Source organism: Lepus europaeus, chromosome 9, assembly GCF_033115175.1.
Source record: "Lepus europaeus isolate LE1 chromosome 9, mLepTim1.pri, whole genome shotgun sequence".
NCBI classification, from domain to species: Eukaryota; Metazoa; Chordata; class Mammalia; order Lagomorpha; family Leporidae; genus Lepus; species Lepus europaeus.
Window position 1 is genome coordinate 22,309,273 of NC_084835.1, and position 9,452 is coordinate 22,318,724.

General features: G+C 51.2%; 1 pseudogene; it reads right to left on the bottom strand.

Moving 5' to 3' along the window:
- Window positions 1-6,751: 6,751 nt before the first annotated feature.
- On the bottom strand, window positions 6,752-6,926 carry LOC133767392 (U2 spliceosomal RNA; annotated as a pseudogene).
- Between the last annotated feature and the right edge of the window lie 2,526 nt (window positions 6,927-9,452).

Consider the following 9,452-nt stretch of genomic DNA (forward strand, 5'->3'; position numbering starts at 1 on the left):
CTTTGCTCACAGGTCACCTTATTCAGGAGATCTTCCTTGGGCATCCTATTCAAGTCACCAACTCCGCCAACGCTTCCTTCTCCTTGCTTGTTTTTCCCCCACAAAACCTAAACCTGTTACACCATTTGTAGTGTTTATTATTACCACTAACAAAACATGTATTTACGGTGTGGATGTTGGCATAGTGGCTAAGGTTTTCCTTGGGACACCTGCATCCTCTCCTGGTGTTTTGAGTTCCAGATCTGCTTCCAGTGAATGGGAGCTTTGTTTGTCTCTCTGCCTCTCAAATAAATAAAACTGTTAAAAATAAAAGATGCTTATGGTAAAGGAAAAAAAAAAGCAATTTGAATTTTTTTTTTTTTTTTTTTTTTTTTTTTTAGTTTTTTTGACAGGCAGAGTGGACAGTGAGAGAGAGACAGAGAGAAAGGTCTTCCTTTTGCCGTTGGTTCACTCTCCAATGGCCGCCGCGGCTGGCACTGCGACCTGCGCATCGCCCTGATCTGATGGCAGGAGCCAGGTGCTTCTCCTGGTCTCCCATAGGGTGCAGGGCCCAAGGACTTGGGCCATCCTCCACTGCACTCCCGGGCCACAGCAGAGAGCTGGCCTGGAAGAGGGGCAACCAGGACAGAATCCGGCGCCCCGACCGGGACTAGAACCCGGTGTGCCGGCGCCGCAAGGCGGAGGATTAGCCTGTTGAGCCACGGCGCCGGCCGCAATTTGATTTTTTTCTAATAACAAAGAGAAAAGATGCCTGCATCCTAGATGGGAGAGCTGGTTCCAGCCCTGGCTTCTCTAATTTTTTTTTTTTTTTTCATTTGAAACATACAGTTTCAGAGAGAGGTAGAGCAAGAGAGAGAGAAATCCCAGCACTTCCATCCACTGGTTCACTCCCCAAATGGCCACAATGGCCAGAGCCGAGCTGATCCAAAGCCAAGGGCAAGAAGCTTCTTCAGGGCCTCCCATGTGAGTACAGGGACCCAAAGACTTGGGCCATCTTCTACTGCTATCCCAGGCCATAGCAGAGAGCTGGATCAGAAGTGGAGCAGCTGGGACTAAAACCGGTGCCCGTATGGGATGCCGGTGCTTCAGGCCAGGGCGTTAACCCACTGCATCACAGCGCTGGCCCCTCAAACAACATGTTTTTTTAAAAACAGTGGTAGGGCTGGTGTTGTGGTATAATGAATAAAGCTGCCACTTGCGATGCCAGCATCCTATATGGGTGCCGGTTTGAGTCAGCATTTTATTGTTCCTTGTACTGCTTATGCAGACCTGTTTTCAGTTTACTTTATTTGTGCTTCTCAGAGAGTTGTCATACTCACGGCAGTTGTGTTTGTGGCATGCACCATACATGCCAAAATTCATGGAAAACTTAACAAGTGATTGCCCTTCAAATTGGGATGGTGCCACAATAACCAGAGAAAATGGATGGCTTTTTTGAAGGCCATGTAGGTTCCATGACATCTGGTCATAGTGCATTGCTTTCAGAGCACAGAAAAACATTTTTTTTTTTTTTTTTTGGACAGGCAGAGTGGACAGTGAGAGAGAGAGACAGACAGAAAGGTCTTCCTTTTTGCCGTTGGTTCACCCTCCAATGGCCACCGTGGCCGGCCCACCGCGCTGATCCAAAGGCAGGAGCCAGCCGGCACCATGGCTCAACAGGCTAATCCTCCGCCTTGCGGCGCCGGCGCACCGGGTTCTAGTCCCGGTCGGGGCACCGATCCTGTCCCGGTTGCCCCTCTTCCAGGCCAGCTCTCTGCTGTGGCCAGGGAGTGCAGTGGAGGATGGCCCAAGTCCTTGGGCCCTGCACCCCATGGGAGACCAGGAGAAGCACCTGGCTCCTGCCATCGGAACAGCGCGGTGTGCTGGCCGCAGCGCGCTACCGCGGCGGCCATTGGAGGGTGAACCAACGGCAAAAGGAAGACCTTTCTCTCTGTCTCTCTCTCACTGTCCACTCTGCCTGTCAAAAAGAAAAAAAAAAAAAAAAAAAAAAGGCAGGAGCCAGGTGCTTCTCCTGGTCTCCCATGGGGTGCAGGGCCCAAGCATTTGGGCCATCCTCCACTGCACTCCCTGGCCACAGCAGAGAGCTGGCCTGGAAGAGGGGCAACCAGGACAGAATCCGGCACCCCGACCGGGACTAGAACCCGGTGTGCCGGCGCCGCAAGGCGGAGGATTAGCCTGTTGAGCCACGGCGCCGGCCAAAACATTCTATCTTAACTTGCCTTATGTGACCATAAATCCTTGTTGTGCAGAGTAGCGCTTATTTTATTATACTGCTTTGTATATTGAAAATAAGTCACATTCTTGGGGGGGGGGGACCTGGAATTTTTCTTTTCTTTTTGAGAAACTTATATAAAAAGCAGAGCTAAGGGCTGGCGCCATGGCTCACTAGGCTAATCCTCCGCCTTGCGGCGCCGGCACACCGGGTTCTAGTCCCGGTCGGGGCACCGATCCTGTCCCGGTTGCCCCTCTTCCAGGCCAGCTCTCTGCCTGTGGCCAGGGAGTGCAGTGGAGGATGGCCCAAGTGCTTGGGTCCTGCACCCCATGGGAGACCAGGAGAAGCACCTGGCTCCTGCCATCGGAACCTACCGCGGCGGCCATTGGAGGGTGAACCAACGGCAAAAAGGAAGACCTTTCTCTCTGTCTCTCTCTCACTGTCCACTCTGCCTGTCAAAAATTTAAAAAAAAAAAAAAAAAAAAGCAGAGCTACACACTATCATATGTTCTTGATTGTCCACGAGGATTATTTGTCCCTTTTTTATCCCTCCTCTTCGAGACCGTCTCCCTTTCATGATAATCATGATATCAAGACGGCGATGTGTAGTGTATAACATCAGATGTGGTGAGGCATTCTGAAATCCTGCAGGGCGGACTCAGAACCTCTGTAGTTATTGAATTACCTGTGGCTGAATTGTTAGCGTGGATTGTCAGAAGACTGCCCGGTCTTAGTAAGGAGGAGAAAGATAAGTGATATAAAAGTTAGAGATGAGGGGAAGAAAACTGCTCCCTTATTGGTATTAGTAATCTTCCGTGTAGTTAATGGTCTAAAAATAATAGTTACTTTTTCAAACCCAGGATTGGGGCCGGCGCCGTGGCTCAATAGGCTAATCCTCCACCTTGCGGCGCCGGCACACCGGGTTCTAGTCTTGGTCGGGGCGCCGGATTCTGTCCTGGTTGCCCCTCTTCCAGGCCAGCTCTCTGCTGTGGCCAGGGAGTGCAGTGGAGGATGGCCCAAATGCTTGGGCCCTGCACCCCATGGGAGACCAGGAGAAGCACCTAGCTCCTGCCATCGGATCAGTGCGGTGCACCAGCCACAGCGAGCCGGCCGCAGCGGCCATTGGAGGGTGAACCAATGGCAAAAGGAAGACCTTTCTCTCTGTCTCTCTCTCTGTCCACTCTGCCTGTCAAAAAAAAATTTAAAAAAAAAATCCAGGATTGGTACTGGTAACATAGAAATATTGAATTGTCTGTACATTCCTCATTATTAGTTCCACAGAAAATAATTATTAAGAGTTTATGAAGCCAGATTAAATATCCATATTCACTTCAGCCTTATTTTTTCAAATACATTTTTAAATTAAAAAAAAACAAAAAGGAATGCGGTTTAGGTCAAGGTTACTTTTTAGCCTACGGCTTTTGCTGTGGTTCAAGTTTGATTTGGGTCCCCGATTCCACATAGGACGTCAAGCCTCAAAGTCATAAGTTATTGACACAGGAAGGATGAAAGATGCTTTGTAAGTTTCTAAAGCCCCAAGAACCTTCAGACTTAGAAATTTAAGAGAGAGAGAGAGAGAGAGAGAGAGAGAGAGAGACTTCCCTCCACTGATTCCTCCCCAGATGGCTACAGCAGCCAGCACTGGGTCAGGCAGAACCCAAGCACTTCACCCTGGTCTCCCACATTGGTGCAGGGGCCCAAACACTTCGTCCATCTTCCTCTAGTTTTCCAGGCCACTAACAGGGATACAGGGAGCTGTATCGGAAGTGGGGCAGCCAGGACTCAAACTGGTACCATTATGAGATACAGGCCAGGGCTTTAACCCACTGTGCTACAGCATCAGCCCCCATGGTTGGGACTTGTGAATGAAGGAAGGAAGTGCATTCAGTAACTGGTGCTGGGACAACCGGGTCCCCACATGGGAAATGAAATCAGAATTTGACTCACAGCGCACCCCAAGGCTAATTCTAGACACACGAAGATTCTGCAGTTGGAAGGGAAAGTTGTAAAACCTTTAGAAGGAAACAGGGAAGCCCTCTCCAGACTTGGGCTTGGGAATGACTTCTTTAACACAGAACAGAAAGTTTCCCAAACACTAAAAATCTGAGATTTGATGTCACTAAACCTAGAGATTGTGATTTCCTAAACCATCATAAGGAAAGTGGAAAAGCGAACCACAGTGACGAGAAGACATGGAATATCCACTACCCTGAGGGAAGCAGACCAGAACACACAACCAGCAAGGTCGGCCCCTCCTGCTGCCTGCGTCCCACACGCTCTTCCCCTTCCGCCATGGGGTGACACCGCACAAGCGCTCTTACCAGACGCCAGTGCATGTTACCGGCCTTCCCAGCCTCCAGAACTGTGAGCCAAACACACTTCCATTCTGTATTGTTACCCGTCTCAAGGCTTCTGTTGCAGCAGCAGAAAACAGAAAATAGACTAAGACCCTGAACCAGAGAATCCACCCAGCTCAAGCCTGGAAGTGTGGAAGGCCGGCCAGCAGGCACCGGCCACTTGAAAAGGCTGGGATCTGGCCTTGAGCAGATACCCTGATGCTCGGGAGCATGGAGCCTCAGCTTATAAAGCATCCACCTGGCAGCCTGTATTCTCCGACACCAGCCTGGCTCCCTGGTGCCACAGGTCCATTGCGCAGGCTCCTGGCTGCCCTCTGCTGGTGAGCTTCAGGAGCAAAGAGGCCAAGCAGGGACTTCGCATCTCCCTCTGATCCACAAGGCACCTCTGGAGACAGCCACCCAAAATGGCCTCGGTTCTCAGATGCAGGGAGAAGGGAAGGTGTTCCTGTGCCTGCCTGTGTAAAGTCAGGCCTCTCGGTCTTTGCTGCTGTGTTTCCTGCCCGGCACACTCACTTCCTCCCCTTTTGTCCCCACTCAGAGGGGACCTCCCTGCACCTGCTGGGCTCCGTGGCAGGAAGTAGCGACTGCTCTTCTAGATGCCAGCAACACAGAGTTCAGCTTTCTAAGGGAGCCCTCGTGCACGGGGCTGGGTCCAATGCTGTGTGGGTCTCAGCGCCACAGTTCTGGAACCCCTCAGAGTCAGGTCACATCCAGCATGAAAATAAAAAATAGCCAGCTCCTACCGCTATCCCAGGTCAGAGCAGAGAGCTGGATCAGAAGAGGAGCAGCCAGGACTAGAACCAGCACCCATATGAGATACCAGAGCTTCAGGCCAGGGCTTTAACCCGCTGCACCACAGCACCAACTCCTATCCACACCTTTACTGGTGGATATTTTAAGTTGTCTCCAACTGTCACAACTCTGTAGTAGACATTCCTGTCCATCATTGGGCATATCTGTGGGCATGTCTGGGTGTCACAGACCCAAACTGTTAGCATCAACATTAAAGAAAATGTTCACAAAATAACCTTAAAACTCTAGCATACTAACAAGGTTTCAAAAAAGGTCAGGTGTGATTAAAGACTGCTCACTCTCAACAATACTGAATCTGCTGGAGAGTCAGGTGCTCCAGTTTGATCTGAAATGTTTCCAGAGGCCTGTGGCTCCTCACTGCAGGTTGAGCCTTCCTAACCCAAAAATCTGGAACCATTTTGAGTGTCGACATGAGGTTACACGTGGAAGATTCTACACTTGACCTCATGTGATGGGTTGCAGGCACACTAAATATGTTGCATAAAGGGGCCCTTCAGGGGCCAGCGCTGTGGCGTAGTAGGCTAAGCCTCTGCCTGTGGCATCGGCATCCCATATGGGCTTTGTGTCCCAGCTGCTCCTCTTCTGATCCAGTGCAGATCTCTGCTATGACCTGGGGAAGTAGTAGAAGATGGCCCAAGTCCTTAGGCCTTTGGACCCATGTGGGAAACCTGAAGAAGCTCCTAGTTCCTGGCTTTGGATCAGCACAGCTCCAGCCGTTGCAGCCATTTAGGGAGTAAACCAGTGAATGGAACACCTCTATCTCTGTCCTTAACTCTCTCTCATAAACAAAAAGTCTTAAAAACAAAAAACAGGCCGGCACAGCAGCTCACTAGGCTAATCCTCCGCCTTGCGGCGCCGGCACACCAGGTTCTAGTCCCGGTCGGGGCACCGAATTCTGTCCAGGTTGCCCCTCTTCCAGGCCAGCTCTCTGCTGTGGCCAGGGAGTACAGTGGAGGATGGCCCATGTGCTTGGGCCCTGCACCCCATGGGAGACCAGGAGAAGCACCTGGCTCCTGCCATCAGATCAGCGCGGTGCGCCGGCCGCAGCGCACCAGCCGCGGCGGCCATTGGAGGGTGAACCAACGGTAAAAGGAAGACCTTTCTCTCTGTCTCTCTCTCTCTCTCTCACTGTCCACTCTGCCTCAAAAAAAAAAAAAAATCTGTCCTGGACTTTCGTGTTTAAGACATAAATACAATATAAATAACCTCTCTGTTTAAACTTGGGTCCCATCCCCAAGATACCTCATTACATGTATCCTCCAAAAATCTGAAACTGGAAACACATCTAGTCCCAGGCATTTCGAGTCAGGGATACATGACCATAGTAGCAGAATGAAAGCCATGAATGAAACTTGCTATTGCCACTACCACTAGCTAGAACAAAAGCCCCCCTTTTTTTTTTTTTTTTTTGAGCAAGCTCCTATTCCAACTCCCTGCTCCAAAAATCCATGTAATATATTGCCCTTGGATAACAGCTGTATCAGATATGAAACTGATAAGAACACACCCTGCACTTGATCTTAGCCAAAAGGCCAAGGAGCAGAAGAGAAAGGTAATTGAGAAGGGGGGGAGGGTGAAGGCAGAAGAGCACGGGTGGGCACTGACCTCAGCCAGGGAACCTTTGAGGAAGAGTCGGCTGTTAACCCTGCCTCCAAACCTACCCCCCACCGCCACACATCAGATTAAAGATGGAGGAAAAATAACTTTGCCATGGAGAAACCTGGAGGCCAGCAGCTTCAGCCAGACTCTGACTGATGACACCATCGCCCTAAAAAGGCGCATGGAGGAGGCGGGCTCGGCACCTTCCTTCCTGACACAAAACATCCCAAGGAGAGGAAGCACCTGCCCGCCCCCACCCAGCGATTTTCTACAAAGCAGCCGGCTGATGTTATCCCAAGACAGCAGGGTCAATGATGCAAAGACAGCCTGGGCCGCAGTTCCAGAGTTGGACAGGACACAGAGATGCAACCGCAGAACCAGGGGGCCGCTGCCTGCGATGCTGCCATCCCATACCGGAGCGCCAGTTGGAGCCCTGGCTGCTCCCTTTCTGATCCAGCTCCCTGCTTATGCCCCTGGGAAAGCAGCAGCAGATGGCCCACGTGCTTGGGCCCCCGCACCCACGTGGGAGACTGTACCCGTAACGAAGGTCTTCCCTTTTCACATCCTGGCTGACAAGGGCCGGCTGCTGGTGCTGCAGATCTGTGAACAACAGCGTTGGCCTGCGAGGCTCGGAGTGTCCCAAAGAGTCCAGCATTTATCTTTAAAAAAAAATGTTTTTTTCTGGGGCTAGTGCTGTGGCTTAGCGAGTAAAGCCAATGCCTGTGGCACTGGTATCCCATATGGGTGCCAGTTTGAGTCTCAGCGGCTCCAATTCCAATCCTGCTCCCTGATAATGTGTCTGGGAAAGCAGCAGAGGATGGCCCAAGCCCTTGGACCCCTGCACCCACATGGGAGACCTGGAAGAAGCTCCTGGCTTCTGGCTTTGGCCTGGCCTAGCCCTGGTCATTGCAGCCATCTCTGTCTCTTTGTCTCTCTTTCTAACTCTGCCTTTCAAATAAAGAAATCTTTAAAAAATGTTTTTCCGATAACTTTATGATAAAAGCACTCCATTTTTGTTATGAAATCTGACAAACACGTGACAGCTGAGAGAATAAAGCCACCTGTGATCCCAGCGCCCACGGTGACCGCTCTCGCCTGCCCCTTGTTTGCATCCCAGTCTCGGCGCCAGGCATTCACACGCTTCTCGTTTCGCCTGACACGGGGGAGCACTCCGCAGGTGAGGTCTCAGCCGCCCGGCCCTCAGCTGCTCCCGCAGCGGCTGCGCCCCCATCCCTTGGAGCGCTCTCCCCGTGGGGCACGGAGCTGCTGGCCACTTCTCTTCTGGCTATTTTCAAATAGTTCCCGGCGAAGGGGAAACGCATTTCCTCTGGGAAGCCGAGCTCTGTGCCTCTCCCCAGGTGTTTCTGCGTTGGGGTTCCTGGGCGCTCTGGAGTGGTTTCCACGCAGCATTGCCGCAGGTGCCGTTAAAAACCCCATCAGCCTGCTTGGCGATCCCACTAGCCGCCACCCTGGGGCTGGGAACCGGGGTTTACTTTGTTGTTTTTTGCCTGATGACAAACGGCCAGTGATCACACGTCATCTCATTACTGCTTGGAGAACTGGAAGGTTGGCTTTGGAGACAGGGGTTAGGAGACATTTCATGTTCTCCTAGTGTGCCCGGCTTATGTCACCTCCTGTTTACTGACTGAATAACTTGAATCAGAGAACACCTGAGAAAACTTCCCAAAGAAGCCACCAAAGGAGGGTGGGGAAAAGGCCCTGGTGCTAGGCAGTGATGGAGGTAGCAACAGATGGAGGCAGCAACAGGTGACAATGACATTGCTAAGACTTTGGGGTCAACCCTCTGCACTGCCGTGGGGAGTGAGAGTTTACCACGGCCTCTTTGGAGGTGAGAGCTGAGGCTGGTGAAATTGATGAAGCGGTGAGTCTGACCCAGCACCTCACCTGCTGATGATCTCACAGGGGAAAAAAAAAACCACAAAGATGTGCATAAAGAGACGTTAAGGATGGATTTCCAAAAGTTTCATGAGAAACGGGTGTGATGAAAAACCAAGGCATGGGGGCTGGCGCCGTGGCTCACTTGGTTAATCCTCTACCTGCAGCACCGGCATCCCATATGGGCACCAGGTTCTAGTTCCGGTTGCTCCTCTTCCAGTCCAGCTCTCTGCTGTGGCCCGGGAGGGCAGTGGAGGATGGCCCAAGTGTTTGGGCCCCTGCACCCGCATGGAAGACCAGGAAGAATCACTTGGCTCCTGGCTTCGGATCAGTGCAGCGCCATTTGGCCATTTGGCAGTGTAGCAGCCATTTGGGGAGTGAACCAACGGAAAGACCTTTCTCTCTGTCTCTCTCACTGTCTATAACTCTACCTGTCAAATAAAAAAAAAAAAAAAAAAAAAGAAGAAGAAGAAAGAAAGAAAGAAAAGAAAAACCAGGACATGGCTTTCAAAATTTCTTTCTGCACCAAAACACCCTTATCTTTTAAATCCATGTTCCATTAACTTTCCCAAGTG